The 14,751-nt window shown below is 45.1% G+C and overlaps 1 protein-coding gene across 15 annotated transcripts in view; it reads left to right on the top strand.

Annotated features, from left to right (window-relative positions):
• Positions 1 to 14,751, top strand: part of NRCAM (neuronal cell adhesion molecule) — a 279,250-nt gene that overhangs the window by 176,195 nt on the left and 88,304 nt on the right. The gene's annotated exons all lie outside the window — the stretch shown is intronic.

Below are 14,751 nucleotides of genomic sequence, written 5' to 3'. Positions count from 1 at the left end.
GGGAGATCATATGATAGTTGTCTTTCTCCGATTGACTTATTTCACTAAGCATGATACCCTCTAGTTCCATCCACGTCGTCACAAATGGCAAGATTTCATCTTAAAAGCACTTTTTAAAAAAAGATTTTCTTTATTTATTTGACAGAGATCACAAGTAGGCAGAGAGGCAGGCAGAGAGAGAGAGAGAGGAGGAAGCAGGCTCCCTGCCAAGCAGCAAGCCTGACGTGGGGCTCGATCCCAGGACCCTGGGATCATGATCTGAGCCGAAGGCAGAGGCTTTAACCCACTGAGCCACCCAGGCGCCCCTTAAAAGCACTTTTTTAAAGACAATCTTGCACCCTTATTTCTACAGCAAGGGTCTTGCGTTCACACTTTAATAGTAGAAGTAAGCAGGGAAAAAATTCCTAATTTAAAAAGTGAAGAAATGCAGTGTGGATTAATTTTACTTATTCAAGATATTAATGTGAAAATGGCTAAATACAAGTTTTAATTAAAAAAAAACTCTGATGTGTGCTAATTTATTCCATAAGACTGGGGCAATTGTGTGTGATAAGCAGGAATTTAATTATCTGTACAGATTTCTGGTTAAACAGGTAATATTTGTTCTCAAGTAGATTCTATGTGTGAATATAATAACTGCCTTAGGGAAAATAATGTTATACCATGGGAGAAACGAGCTTTATCTCAGAGTGAGTAAATGGATTCTTTCTTATTTTACCCTCAAGCTTTGAATTAACAATTTATAGAAAGAGGGCCACTGGGTTGGAGCTAGTATTTTCCTTTGATGAGCTTTTTTTCATATTCTTTCTGAGAGTTTATGCAAATGTAAGTATCTTTCGTCTCCTGCAAAGAACCCAAATAAGCTAAACTTTCAGTGCAGTATGCCAATTCAAATAATAAAGCATCATGAAATGAAAATCTTTCCCCTAAGAATGTATGTTTTGTGGTCACACTTACCAAGTTTGGTTAAATTTAGAGCATTTGTAGTGAAACCCTATATTACCTTTTAAAGTAGCCAACTTTTGTATGGACAAAGGTAACTAATAGTCATGATTTACATTTAACACTCTCTTTGGAAGCCATGAGAGCCTCGGGACCCAAAGCCAAGAGCCTTGCCTGAAAGCATGCGGGTGCCTGTGAAAGACTATTGCTCGTTGCATGGCCGCCCAATATGCCTTTCTGCCACATTAAGCAGCAGCAAATTACAGGGATTTCTGGGATAAAATTCTTTATTGCTCCCATATACATCTTGCAAGCAGAGGCTCAAGTGGCCCTTTGTTCTAGCCTGTTTTTGATGATGTTCATACAGCGAACAGCCCCAGAAGGCAGAGAAAATGTTTCCCTCTAGAGCAAAGAGCACTCATGCTCACTGCCCATTATAAAAGATTTGGGTTCCCTAAGCTCAGAATTCCTCTCCTGTAGGGCACAAGTGTCCCCTGGCCTTCTTTCTTTCACCCTGTAGGAACTGGGATGTTGGAACGATGGTAAGAAAATGCTGGTACTCTGGATACTCGACTCTTGCTACTGCCACATGTAATAAAGTCTTTGCCTTTGACAGAAGAGTTGCATGTCCTCTGCCGGTATCTGTAAAATGGTAGCAAGCTACCTTGTTAGCTGGTGAATGAGGTGAACTCTCAGAAACGTCACACTTACTGATAAGAAGTCTGTTAAAGGACCCGTAAAGATGATATCGTTTTTCTTCTATGTACATGATCCCAAGTGGATGGTGGTGGGTTTTAGGGTAGCGTGGTCTAAAGTGTAATGTGTGGCTAGTGCACCACACAGGATGGCCAGACAGCCAGTTCTAAATATAAAGGTAGTGTGAGTCCCACAGAATAATTGATATTTCTTGAAGAGTATAGGATATTGTCTCTTTACGGGGACTTGGTGCACCTGGGGACAAAAAGGATGTTGGATCTGATTTGGGCTTTGCCTCTTTAGGCTCAGATTCTCAAGAAAAACATTATTTAAGTTTCCCTAGAGCACATGCCATGTGCAGTGACTCTTAGAGACAGCAGAAAACCCTAAGCCTCGTCTTGTAATGACAGCTCATTCTAGCCTAGTCGCCCCCAACTTCCACCCCATGCCAGAATGCCAAAGTCAACATTGCAACAAGTGAAAGGATGGCAGCCTGTCTTCATATCCACCTTCCTAGTGTGGACATGCCTTGAATAAGTGATCCCACTGGACTAGACAGAAATGTCTTGCTCTTCACACAGAATGGTTCAGTTGAGGCCATACCATTTGCTTAGAGGAGTCCCATGTGGCCTTTACATGTAGCTTAAGAATTTTTACATGCCATTCAGGGAAAGGCCCAAACTGTCCATTTCTATGTCTTTTGCCAGAACAAATAATGGTAGAGACAAAGGGAACTCACGTCGGAGAGATACAAACAAAAAGCATACAGGAGCCTTCATGATTTTGTTCTTTGCAAGCCGCAAAAGAGGTTTTCTCTTGCTATGGATGGGTTTGGCCCAGCCTGTGAGGCTTAAGTTGCCACTGCCCCAACCCACCCTGCCTGGAGAGTGAGAATAACTTTTCTTCCCCTAAAAACCCATAGAATTAAGAACCTAGAAACTGAATGAGGGCCTGGTCCAATTAGTCAGATAGGAAACAGACTGATTTCTGATTAAGAGAGGAAAACCCAGCGAAAGAGAGATAGGCATGTTTGTTATGGGAACAGAGATTTGGCATTTGTTTTTAGTCCTGACTCTGGAGAAGACCATAAGAAGCAATGGGTTGCCATTAGGATACAACATGTACTTACTGTATAAACCATTTATGCCAGTTACAGTTAGACGTATCATTCAGTATGGAGCATGAGTATGTCTCCAAAATTTCAGTTTATTACTGCCTTTGGGCCATTTTTAGAGTGATCATCTCAAGTAAAGGTAGAAGAATAATGCTGGTTCTGTCACACCTAAAAACCTTAAGGTCCTTGGGGTGCCTGGGTGGCTCAGTTGGTTGGGCAGCCGACTCTCGATTTCGGCTCAGATCGTGATATCAGGCTCCTGGTATTGAGCTCTGCATGGGGCTATACGCTCAGCGGGGCGTCTGCTGGAGGATTCTCCTTCCCCGTCCCTTCTACCCTTCCCCCACTCATGCCCTCGCTCTCTAAAAAAAATAAATAAATCTTAAAAAAAAAAAAAGACCTCAGGGGAGTGCACCTGGGTGGCTCAGTCATTAGGCATCTGCCTTCGGCTCAGGTCATGATCTCGGGGTCCGGGAACAAGCCCTGCATCGGGCTGCCTGCTCAGCGGGAAGCCTGCTTCTCCCTCTCCTACTCCCCCTGCTTGTGTTCCCTCTCTTGCTTTGTCTCTTTCCATCAAATAAATAAATAAAATCTTAAAAAAAAAAAAAGACCTTAAGGTCCTTGTGATTTTCCCAAGAGTCACGATTGTGTGTTATCTTTCTAAATTAAACGAAAAAAACCAGTTTGTACAGAATATAAGCATAATTAGAAAGGAAAGAATGCAGCATTAAATATGTCTTCCTAAATAAATGAAAGGAGAGCTTTACATAGGCAGTAGAAAAGATGCTAAGCCATGTCATATTTTCATATACATAGCATTAAATGCAGTAGTAATATTATGATATGTTTGAGAAACAGCAGGAAAGACCACTTCAGCCTGCATATCTTATGAGGTAAATAAAGTTCGGGAACTCTTCAAACTGCCAGGCTGATATGAGGTCTGGCCCAGGTCACTTTCAGCTGTCTAACATGTGTTCCTCACTGATGGCACCCGCCCAACACGAAAATGAGCTTTTCTGATTAAGTCATCCCATAAGCCCAGGAGCCGAGCTCTGTGGAGTAGGTCATTCGCCGAGATGAATGACTTCTGGCTTCCTAAGAGGTTTCTGTGCGACAGTTGTGCTCATGGCAGGGGGAAGGACTTCAGAGAAACACCCCAGGATTGGAGGCAATTACACAGCCCGGTTCACGGCCGGGAAATGCTGGCACCTGGCAGATGGTGCTGGCAGGAAGTGGGCACCGGGCAGGCCCCGTTTCAGCGCCGCCTGAGGGAGGCTCAGAGTTGGGGCGATGAACTGCACTTGGCTCCTCGGCCACTTTGCACCCGTTCGTGAGGAGGTCACACGATCTTCTCACCCAGGCGCCAGGGACTTGTCTTTCTCTAACCTTCGGAGTTAGTGTTATTGTCTTGTCCCTACACTTGAGGAGAAAGGACATCATTTCTCATTTCCAACACACACACACACACACACACACACACACACACACACACACACGCAAACAAAGTGATGAAATTCTTTTCTGTGAAGAAGTTGAGTGAACAGAATGCAATGAGGTCAACAGATAAAAGAATATCATTTGGTTATTCCTCCTGGAGTTTAGAGTCTGAGAAAAAAATTTCGGATCTGGTGGCTCCTGAGAGGGCCTGAGAGAAGAGGTGTTTGCTCTAACTGAGCGCCTTGGAAGATGAGAGCTCATTCTGTGGTCCCCACAGGCTGTGTTATGTTCACCTTCCTTCCAGGCTTCTGGTGGCTGAGCCTGAGGGACAGCTGAAGATGGCTAAGAAATGCCTCTCCAAGCTGTGACTCATGCGCCGGGGGAGTCTGCAGTTGTGTTTCCAGTGAGGCAAAGGAGAACAAGAAGCTAAGGCAGGAAGCTTCCTGGTGAGAGAATGTGAAGAAGAAGAAAAGAGGAGAAAATTCTAGGCAGTGAAGCAAAAAGCCTCTTTACACTGGGAGGGTCGGGAACTACGACTGAGCAGACATCTTGTGCTCCCTGACATGATGATACAGCTTTGTGTAAAAGAGGATAAATAAGGAAACCCCAGCAAGTCTGGGCACACAAGTGTCAAGGCCACAGCTGGGCCTGTTTCTGCTATTGGCTTTGGGAAGAAGAAACAAATTACTGCACTTGAGGTGTCCTGGTGTAGGGGTGATGTGTAGACCAAGGATCCAGTCGTAGGTGTTGTGCTTCTGGAGCACAAATCCTGTGTGTGGGACTTTGCAAATCCAATCTAAGGCTGCCACCCAGTTGTCTTCACGAAGGGTCCCCCAAAAGCTGAGCCAGACACCAAAACTTGTGCAGAGGTAGTTTGTATAGAAATGTCAGGGGCGCCTGGGTGGCTCAGTGGGTTAAAGCCTCTGCCTTCGGCTCAGGTCATGATCTCAGGGTCCTGGGATCGAGCCCCGCATCGGGCTCTCTGCTCAGCGGGGAGCCTGCTTCCCCCTCTCTCTCTGCTTGCCTCTCTGCCTACTTGTGATCTCTCTCTCTGTCAAATAAATAAATAAAATACTAAAAAAAAAAAAGAAATGTCATCCTAGGGAGCAGAAGGCAGGACAGGAGAGTGACATGGAGAAAGAGGAAAAGTCAACACAAGAATGCACAATGGCGTTGTCTCTTTGATTCCCCTGGAACCCTTGAGGGAATTTACAAAATGCATCTCAGAACCGTCTGCCCCGGGTGACATGGGGAGGCATTTATTTACTGGTTCCAGATTCCCGTTGGTCAGGAGTGACCCCGTAGCACTAACTCCCGAGCCCTGCTGGGCTGTGCATGTCCCCGTGTACACTGGATTCCTGGGACAGTTGAACCAGAGATCTGAGATGACCAGGACAGGAAGCAAGGGATCCCTTTTGAAGGGCAAGTTGAGGCCCTGTCCAGGTGCATCTGTGCAGAGCTGCTCCCAGCCTGCGGGGAACAGGACCCGAGCAGCTGGGGCTGAAAACCGAGGAGCGGCTGAGAGGGTTTGGGCGTGGGTCAGGAGACGGGTGAATACGCCAGCTCTTACAGGAAGGCCTTTCGTGCCCTTCTGCCTGGAAAGAAAGTGATGAAATAATGTCTTGGAGTGTCTTTGGCCTTTCAAGTCTATGGTTCTTGAAGAGGAACAAAAAACTTGCTGAAACTGTCTGGATTAATTAAATCTGAATGGACACAGCAAATCACAATAAGAACGTTTTTCTCCAGAAGACATCTGCCAGCTGTAGACAAGGTGGAGAGCAAAACAGAGCTACTCCTGGTGTCTCCTTCAAGAAAAACTGACCTCACGTGGGTGGTTGTGATATACTCTGAAAACAAAGAAATCGATGCTTGGGCTCTGAGGAAAGTCTGGTGAAGAGTCAAGTTGACGGATCCTTGGTACTGAGACCATTGGCGAGGTCTGTGGTCGTTTTTGTGATGACTTAGGAGATCTTATTAAGGATGAAACTCCGGAGGGGCTGCCTGCTTCGCTTTCTTAGCTTGAGATTCGGAATCCAGGAGAAGACATGCGGAACCTTTCAAAGGAGACTTGGCTTCGGACAAAATGTTGAGGTGGGTCAGGTTTTCTTAGCCCTTCTCTGCCCACAGTCCCTGCTGACGTCACCACACTCACTCCCCCTGCAACACATTTCACCTCCGGGGACCCAGGACCCTAGACCAGATGGCTCAGGTGCCCCTAGGCTGTGCTCTGGGCAGTTTCTAGTGAGGCTTACTGTGTTCTAGACGCTAGGCAGGAATCGAGTGTGAGAACACCCCACTCTGTAAATCTTCCCCTCCTGCCACCCTCTGGGGTCCAGGATGCACCATGACGGCTGGATGATTTGAAAGAGTAATTTCCATGTGTTGTGCCAGACGCCTTTTATGTTCTGCTTCAGAGCCTGTCAGCTTCCTGGTGTCCTGCTCTGGGTCCCCATGGGCTCTGACCAGCTCCCAGCCAGGCTCCTGTGTTGACAGCACTGAGGGACCCACGAGGCGCCCACGCTTTGGAATGCACAACCCGCAAACGCAGGAGGCGAGCCTTTGACTGAGTGGAGCCTGCGATAAATTCTTCCTGCCTTCCCGGCTCCGTCCCAGGCCTGGCTCTGAGCTGGTTCGTCCAGCTTCTTGGAGGAGCCGTCTGTGGCTCGAACGCTCACACCCCGCCGCAAAACGGTCTTGTCCATGTTGGCTTTTGTCCTCCTCAGCCTCATTCCCCTTGTACCTCATGCCTTCCTGTGATTGTATTTCATGATAAAATAATGGCTCATTCATTCTTTCAACGAAGATTTCCGTAAGCTGCCTACTGTGCCGAGAACTGCCGAAGACACTGCGAATAGGAAGGTATTTTATATTCGGTGACTTAACCCGCGTCCGGTATTTTCCCAGAAGCCATGAGGCTTCATACCCATTCTTGGAGGCCAAGAAATCCCGGCCCCCGTGGTCTAGAGCTGGGCTTGCAGAGCTGGGCGTTGGGGGGCGGGTACCCAGAGGGGCTGGAAGCAAATCAGTCCCACAAAAGAGCACAGGGAAGAGAGAGGGGAGGGAAGCCAGGGACAGAGCTCCACGAGCAGGAGACAGCCGCCACGGTGGGAAGAGGCACATCTGAGAGGAGGAAACAGGTCACATCAAGAAGGTCGGGAACCGAATTAAGAAGGATTAGCGTGGACTGAGACGTAGAAGAGGAGGCAAAACAAGACAAAAACCATTCAGGACCAACTCCTGAAACGGTATCAGGAGCTCCTTCCTCATGGGCCTGGGGCCTCCAGAAAATTAAAAGATTTTATTTTAAGGCTTTGTCATCCCTCAGTAATTCACTTAGCGTGCTATTATGGATTGGGGCTGGTACTTCAGAAAATTCACAGTTCTTGGAGGAAAACAAAGACTCCACACCAACACGTGAAGCGATGAGAGCTTTCACATGGGGGCTGGCCAAGCTGCTTTCGCCCAGAGCCGCCGCGTCCGGCCACACTTGCTGTGGTGAGGAGAGCGATCTGTCCCGCTGCCACGGCCGGCCACATGTGGCTGCTGGGCGCTCGACATGTGGTTAGCATGACTGCGGGACTGGAGTTTTAATTATAGCTTGTTCTACTTAATTCCAATCTAAATAACCACATGTGGCTAGTGGCTAATGTTTCAGACGGCGCAGTCCTAGAGGACCCACGAGCCGAGTCTCCGGGAACAAGGAGACGTGTCTGGGCCACGAGGACGGTGGACAAAGGGTCCGGGGCGAACAACAGCAGAGGTGTGGAGATCAGTGTGTCTGTTCATTAGGCTTGTGGTAGAGCAAATGACACAGAAAGAGGCTAGAAATGTATGCGGAGGCTGTGTGTGACAGGGCCTGTCCCACGTACTTGTCACCATCTACGAAGGGTGCACTAAGGTCCTGGCAGGTTGCTGTGCACACTACCTGCTTATCTAACCGGTCCCCTCGACAGCCCCGGGGCTAGGTGAATTCTCCCCAGGTGCAGTGACTAAGGCACAGAGAGTTTACTTAACCTAACCAGCGCAACACAGCTTCCAAGCGGCACAGCCAGGATTTGAACCAGGGGCTGCCTCCACTTTGTCCCTTTACCCCACTTGTGTGTACAACACAGGGACTCCTGCTTCATGTCACGGCAGGCAAGACTGCTGGATCGGGCTTGTTCCTGGGAGCAAGGAGTTGAGAGGACAGACCAGGAAAATGAAGGGGAGGGTGACCGATGGGACCCAGGCGGGAAAGAGAGGGAAGTAAAGATAAGGGAGTTCTTGGCGGGGGTGGGGTAAGTAGAGAAAGCAGGAGTAATTGAGACCAAGAGCTGCAGGCACAGAGACCATGGTGAGCAGAGGGGATTAAGGCTGTTTCAGCCGGCTCTTGGCCAGAGGACCGCCATGAGCATTTTCAGCCCTGGAGCGGAGGGTGCTAATTGGTGGAGAGAAACTCTTGGAAGAGTTCCCACCCAGCACACAGAAGACCTCCTGCTTCTCCAGGGGCCAGAGGCCCAGGGCTCCTCCTCCGGGTGAGGAAATAGATTTCTTGGAGACTGAGTCTGCATTTGAGCAGTTCTATTTTTTTAATCTCTGCTGTTGGTGCCTTATTTTTGCTCAGTGAGATAGAAATAAATGCCACTGACATTTAAAAGTGTTGGTAAAAAAAAAAAAGTGTTGGTAATCCTCAGTTAGGCTGAGCCACATGGAGACGAGGAGGAGGGATGGCGGCGCGTGAAGAAGGCGGACTGCACCTTCATCTGAGACATCCGACAAGACCTCTCTCGGCCTCCGGGGAGATGGAAGTGCACGTGAGACCAAAGTAATTCTGATGTGAAATCAAAGTTATGTACAAGCGAGTCTTATATCCTAAACACAGTTCTGAGAAATGCTGGAAGTTGTCCCGAGCTCTTGTTAAGGAAACTGATTTACAGATGGTGATGGAAATACCATTTTCGGGGCACCTGGGTGGCTCAGTCCTTAAGCATCTGCCTTTGGCTTAGGTCATGATCCCAGAATCCTGGGATCGAGCCCTGCATCGGGGCTCTCTGCTCAGTGGGAAGCTTGCTTCTCCCTCTCCCACTCCCCCTGCTTGTGTTCCTTCTCTTGCCGTGTTTCTCTCTGTCTAATAAAATAAATAAATAAATAAAATGAATGAATGAATGAATGAATAATAAACCAAAAAGAAAAGAAAGAAAGAAAGAAAGAAATACCGTTTTCGTGAAAATGACCAGTGTAGTTTCTTTCCTCTGGCCTTGTCTAATTTAGTCAGGATAGTCCCCTCCACATTTCTCTCTACATAACTCCTCTTGAAATCAACCCTCCAATAATTCAGTTAGCCTCCTAAACCAATATATCGTTTGTCATTCCTCTCAGTCTTGCTCAGTTTTCTTTACTCGCAAGTAGATGTATTTAACTCGTGCAGGGACTAGCGGGAGAATTATCCGTGAAAGCACATGCCATGGGAGAATAGACCCCTGGGATGGGTCTTTATTTGGAAAACACAGATGTTCGCGTTATTTTTCTCTTTTTATAGTTTTTTTGAGATACTATTTACATCCCACAGAATTTACTCATTTTAAGTGTAGTTTGATGAGTTTAGTAAATTAATGCAGTTGTGTGAACTGCACTCCAGCCTAGTTCAGAGTACTACCACCACCTCCCCCCAGATCCCTTCCCACCCCGCCTCCCCCCACACCCCACGGCCTCAGGCAGCCCCCGATCTGGTTTGTGATTCTATTGTTTTACCCTTCTGGAAAGTTCATAGAAATGGAATTGTATATAGATTTTTTTGTGTCTGGCTTCTTTCTTTCATGTAGCATGATTTTCAGGTTTTACCCCTGTCCATGCATCTATCAGCTGCACATTCTTTGTTATTACTGAGTTCTCTATTATGTAAATAAACCTCATTGTGTTTATCTTTTCACCAGTCGGTGGGTTGTTTCCGATTGCTGATTATCATAGGAAAGGCTGCTGTGTACCTTTGCATGCAAGTCTTTTTTGTAGTTATATTTCATTAGTCTTAGGTGAATACCTTGAGAGAGAATTGCTGGGTTGGTAATTAAGTGTGCATTTATCTTTTTTTTTTTTTTTAAGATTTTATTATTTGTCAGAGAGAGAGAGAGAGCAAGTGAACACAAACAGGGGGGTCAGCAGGTTCCCCACTGAGCACGAGCCAGATGTGGGACTTGATCCCAGGACCCTGGGATCACTACCTGAGCCAAAGGCACACACTTAACTGACTGAGCCACCCAGGCATCCCAAGTATGCATTTATCTTTTAAGAAATTGCCAAACTTTTTTTCCAAAGTGGCAATACCGTTGCACATTCCCATAGCCATGTACAAAAATTTCAGTCACTCCCCGTCTTCACTGACACTTGATATGATCAGCCTTTTTTAATATAGCTTTTCAGTGGGTACGTGGTGGTATCTTGTTTGTAATTTTCATTTCCCTAATGATAAATTGTATCGGACATCTTTTCATATGTTTATCAGGCATGTTTATATCTTTGGGAAAGTGTCTATCCATATCTTTTGCCCATATTTAAAGGTTAAATTGTCTTCTTATTTTTGAGTTGTAAGAGCTTTCTATATGCTGTGGATGCAAGTCCGTTATTAGATGTGTGATTGTAAGTATTTTTCTCCAAGTCTGTGGCCTGTCATTGCATTTTCTTATTGCTGTCTTTTAAAGACCAAGTGTTTTTAATTTTGAGGATGTCCAATTTGTTATTTTTTTCTCTCCTGGATCATATTTTTAGTATAATATTTAAGAAGTCTACTTAATTAAGGTCAAAAGGCCATTCTCGTATTTTACATCAAGGGTAAAAAATGATTGACCTTTATTTCTTTAAAAATGACCAAGATTCATCCAGATGCCGCAGCTAGGGCCTGGTGGTCTGGTAGTTTTCCGGTTTGGTGATTGTGGTAATGATGGGCTCAGGGGGCCAGGTGTATCACTGTCACTTTAAATAATTATAACTTGACTTCATGCGCCTTCTATCATCCATTCCGCAGAGCACTGTACTCAAAACAGTGCTCCTGCTGTTTTGCATCCCCCTTCTCTCTGACCACCCTCATGCAGCCATTGATCTGCACATAATTGATTCTCAGATTATTGAGTTAAATTTAATTGAATCCTCTAAAATTCTGTGCACTTGTTTTTTTGTTTTTGTTTTTTTTTTTTTTTACTCTGTGCATGAGAAGATGGTGGTGGTTTTAATTGAGGTATAACTGACATACAACATATTAGTTTCAGGTGTACAACATGATTTGGTATTTGTATGTATTGTGAAGTGATGACCCTAAGTCTAGATAACATTTGTCACCATACGTGGTTACAAGATAGGTGTCTTGTGATGAGAACTTTTAAAATTGAGTCTCTTAGCGAATGTTAATGTTAATTAATTAATTAATTAATGTTAATAAGGCAATACGGCATTATTAACTGCAGTCGTAGTGTTGGACGTTATATCCCACCACTGATTATTTTATAACTGGAAGTATGTACCTGTTAACTCCCTTCACCCATTTTTGCCTGACCCACCACCCCCTGCCTCTGACAGCTCTACTCTCTGTACTTAGGAGCTTGTGTGTTTGGTTTTGCTTTGCTTAGAGTCCACATATAATGAGATCATATGGTATTTGTCTTTCTCTGTCTGACTTATTTCACTAAGCATAATGCCCTCCAAGTCCATCCATGTTGTCACAAATGGCAAGATTTCATTTGTGAATGGCTGAATCATATTCCATTGTGTGTGTGTGTATGTATGTATAAAAAAAATCACATCTTGGCTGCACCTATTTGTGTGTGTGTGTGTGTGTTGAAGTAATCTCTACTCCCAACGTGGGGTTTGAACTCATGACCCTGAGACCATGAGTAGCATGGTCTTCCTATGAGCCAGCCAGGTGCCCCTCCCCTCTTTTAAGTAAATGGCTGCATCAGTTTACATTTTACCAACAGTGTACGAGGATTCCCTTTTCTCCTCATCCTCACAACCCTTATTTCTTGTCTTTTTGATAGGATTCATTCTGACAGTTGTGAGGTGATGTCTTACTTTGGTTTTGTTTTATTTTTTTTTATTTTTTTTAAAGATTTTATTTATTTGACAGAGAGAGATCACAAGTAGGAAGAGAGGCAGGCAGAGAGAGAGAGAGAGGAGGAAGCAGGCTCCCTGCCAAGCAGAGAGCCCGATGCGGGGCTCGATCCCAGGACCCTGGGATCATGACCTGAGCGAAAGGCAGAGGCTTTAACCCACTGAGCCACCCAGGCGCCCCCTGTGGTTTTGTTTTACATTTCCTTGATGATTAGTGATATTGAGCATCTCTTCATGTGTTTGTTGGCCACCTTTAGGTCTTTAGAGAAATGTGTATTCAGCTCTTCTGTGAGTTTTTGTTTTTGTTTTTTTAATCAGGTTGTTTATTTGCTCTTAAGTTGTATAAGCTCTTTATTTACTTTGGATACTAATCCCTTGTAAAATATATAATATGCAAATGTTTTTTCCCTTTCAGTGGTTTGCCTTTTTATTTCATTGATGGTTTCCTTTGCTGTACAAAAGCTTTTTAGTTTGACATAGTCCCACTTGTTTATTTTGGCTTTTGTTGCCTTTGCTTTTGGTGTCAAATGTTTACTGGCTGAATCCGGAGCCAGCTGACCAGGAGGGAGAAAGAGGAACTTCAATGCTTCCATCCCACCCATGCCTGAGCAATCCCTGCACTCACACCAAATACCCTGTTGAAGCCATATGCAGTTGTTCTTTTCAGCTCTGCAACTGTGTTTGGGTTCTGTCTCACATACATCCCTTGGTCTCAGATGTTCTTAGTGGTCTCCCTTGGAATCCTTTCTGCTGCCTCTTGCCTTTCTGCTGGTTTTGTTCTTCCCTGCACCCCTTTCACTTCTAGGTTCTGTTGGCTGCTGTTCCAGACTTTTGAATCCTCTTCTCCACAGATGTTCCCTCTCCTTTTGCTCAAGTGGCGTCCATTGGACACAGAGATGCAGCAAGTGGTACCCGGATCCAGAAACCATGACTCAGCCACAGTTGGGAGCCTCACTCCTCCACTTCTCTGAGAAGGAGCTGGGCACAGACTTGCCTCTCCTGCCCACATCATTCTGCCCATTGTTGAGATAGTTAACATGTGCCTGATACTCATGTCTCCATCTCTACTTGCTGAGCCTCATCAGATGTAATAACGAGCAGCCTTGCAGAATCTGATGCTTAGCTCTCTTTTTTCCAGTTTCTGGTCTTGGTTTTATTTTTCTGCTATGGCAGCTCAGTGGCTGTCCTGTTGGTGGTTGCTTTACTTGGCTCCATTTACATTAAAGCAGGTGCAGTGCTCATATCCCAAAACACAGGGCTGGAGAAGACCTTAGAGATGTAAGCATGAGCCCCAACAAATGTTTTCCTGGAAATCTTTGTGATTCTTTTCATAGGCTTAAAAATTTTATTTTTTACAGATACTTTTCTGCCCAGTTTCTTGTTAATTGCCATAATTTCAAAACCAAAAAAAAAGTGATAATAATAATGTAACTCAGAAATTTCTGACATCTATGGCATTTCTTCTTTTGTGGCTGTGCCTTTGGCCTCCTGTCTCACCTTTCCTTCTCATTTTCCAGTTCTCTTTCTAGAAAGGCAGGCACAGGTGTTTCTCTTTAGGAAATAAATGCTCAGATTACCCACAAACATTTTTCCATGAAAATGCAACTGAAGAGATACAAAGAGGAAGTAATTCTAGGTATAATGTTCCTATCAACCTCTTTTGTATAAAAACCAGAGGCTTGGGGCGCCTGGGTGGCCCAGACAGTTAAGCATCTGCCTTCAGCTCAGGTCATGATCCGGGGTCAGAGCTCCAACCCTGCTCAGCAGGGAATCTGCTTCTTTCTCGCTCTCCCTCTGTCCCTCCTCAGTGCTTGTCCCACCCCCCTCTCTCAAATGAATAAATACAAAATGCTAAAAACAAAACAAAACTAATAACAGAGGCTTTTCTGTCCTGACTTTTTCCAGGCAGCAGGACACTTGCACCAGAAATACTCTCCTCTTGCTGGCGTTCCTGATCAGCTCTTTGATTTGCCATTTCTTTTGCCCCGTCGCAGCAGAATATATTCTTTCTGGGGAGCCCATTTAAAAAATAAACAAACAAAAGAACAAATATTAGTAGAAATAGAATGTGACCTTCTCATAGAGTAAGTGGTTCCTGAGAAGTCAGTGTCTTTTAGCACACACAGCAGAGTATTCTAAAGCTTTGACCGATGGGTTGCTTAAATCTCAGGTCACCGAGACAGTTGTCTCCAATATTCATTCTTTTGTGTGCTTAGTACAGAATATGGACTCCTGAGGAGCTAACTTTTTACTTCCTGGAAACTGAGTTATAGTCTAAATGCACAGGACAAGGATGCCCTTTGGAGTAAATCTGACATATTCATTTGGCAGCAAATGGTCACTTACTGATTTATTTTTTTTATATAAATGCAGATTTCTACATGGCGTGTTTGCAGAAAATTAAATGCACCGGGAGTTAAATATTTCATGAGTGACTCCCTGTTTTGCTGGTAAATCCTTTGTAGTGCAAAAATGCATATCAGCAA

The sequence above is a fragment of the Meles meles genome, chromosome 10 (genome assembly GCF_922984935.1).
Source record: "Meles meles chromosome 10, mMelMel3.1 paternal haplotype, whole genome shotgun sequence".
Classification (NCBI taxonomy): Eukaryota; Metazoa; Chordata; class Mammalia; order Carnivora; family Mustelidae; genus Meles; species Meles meles.
Note: the sequence above shows the minus strand (reverse complement) of the source record. Positions and strands in the feature narration are given on the sequence as shown.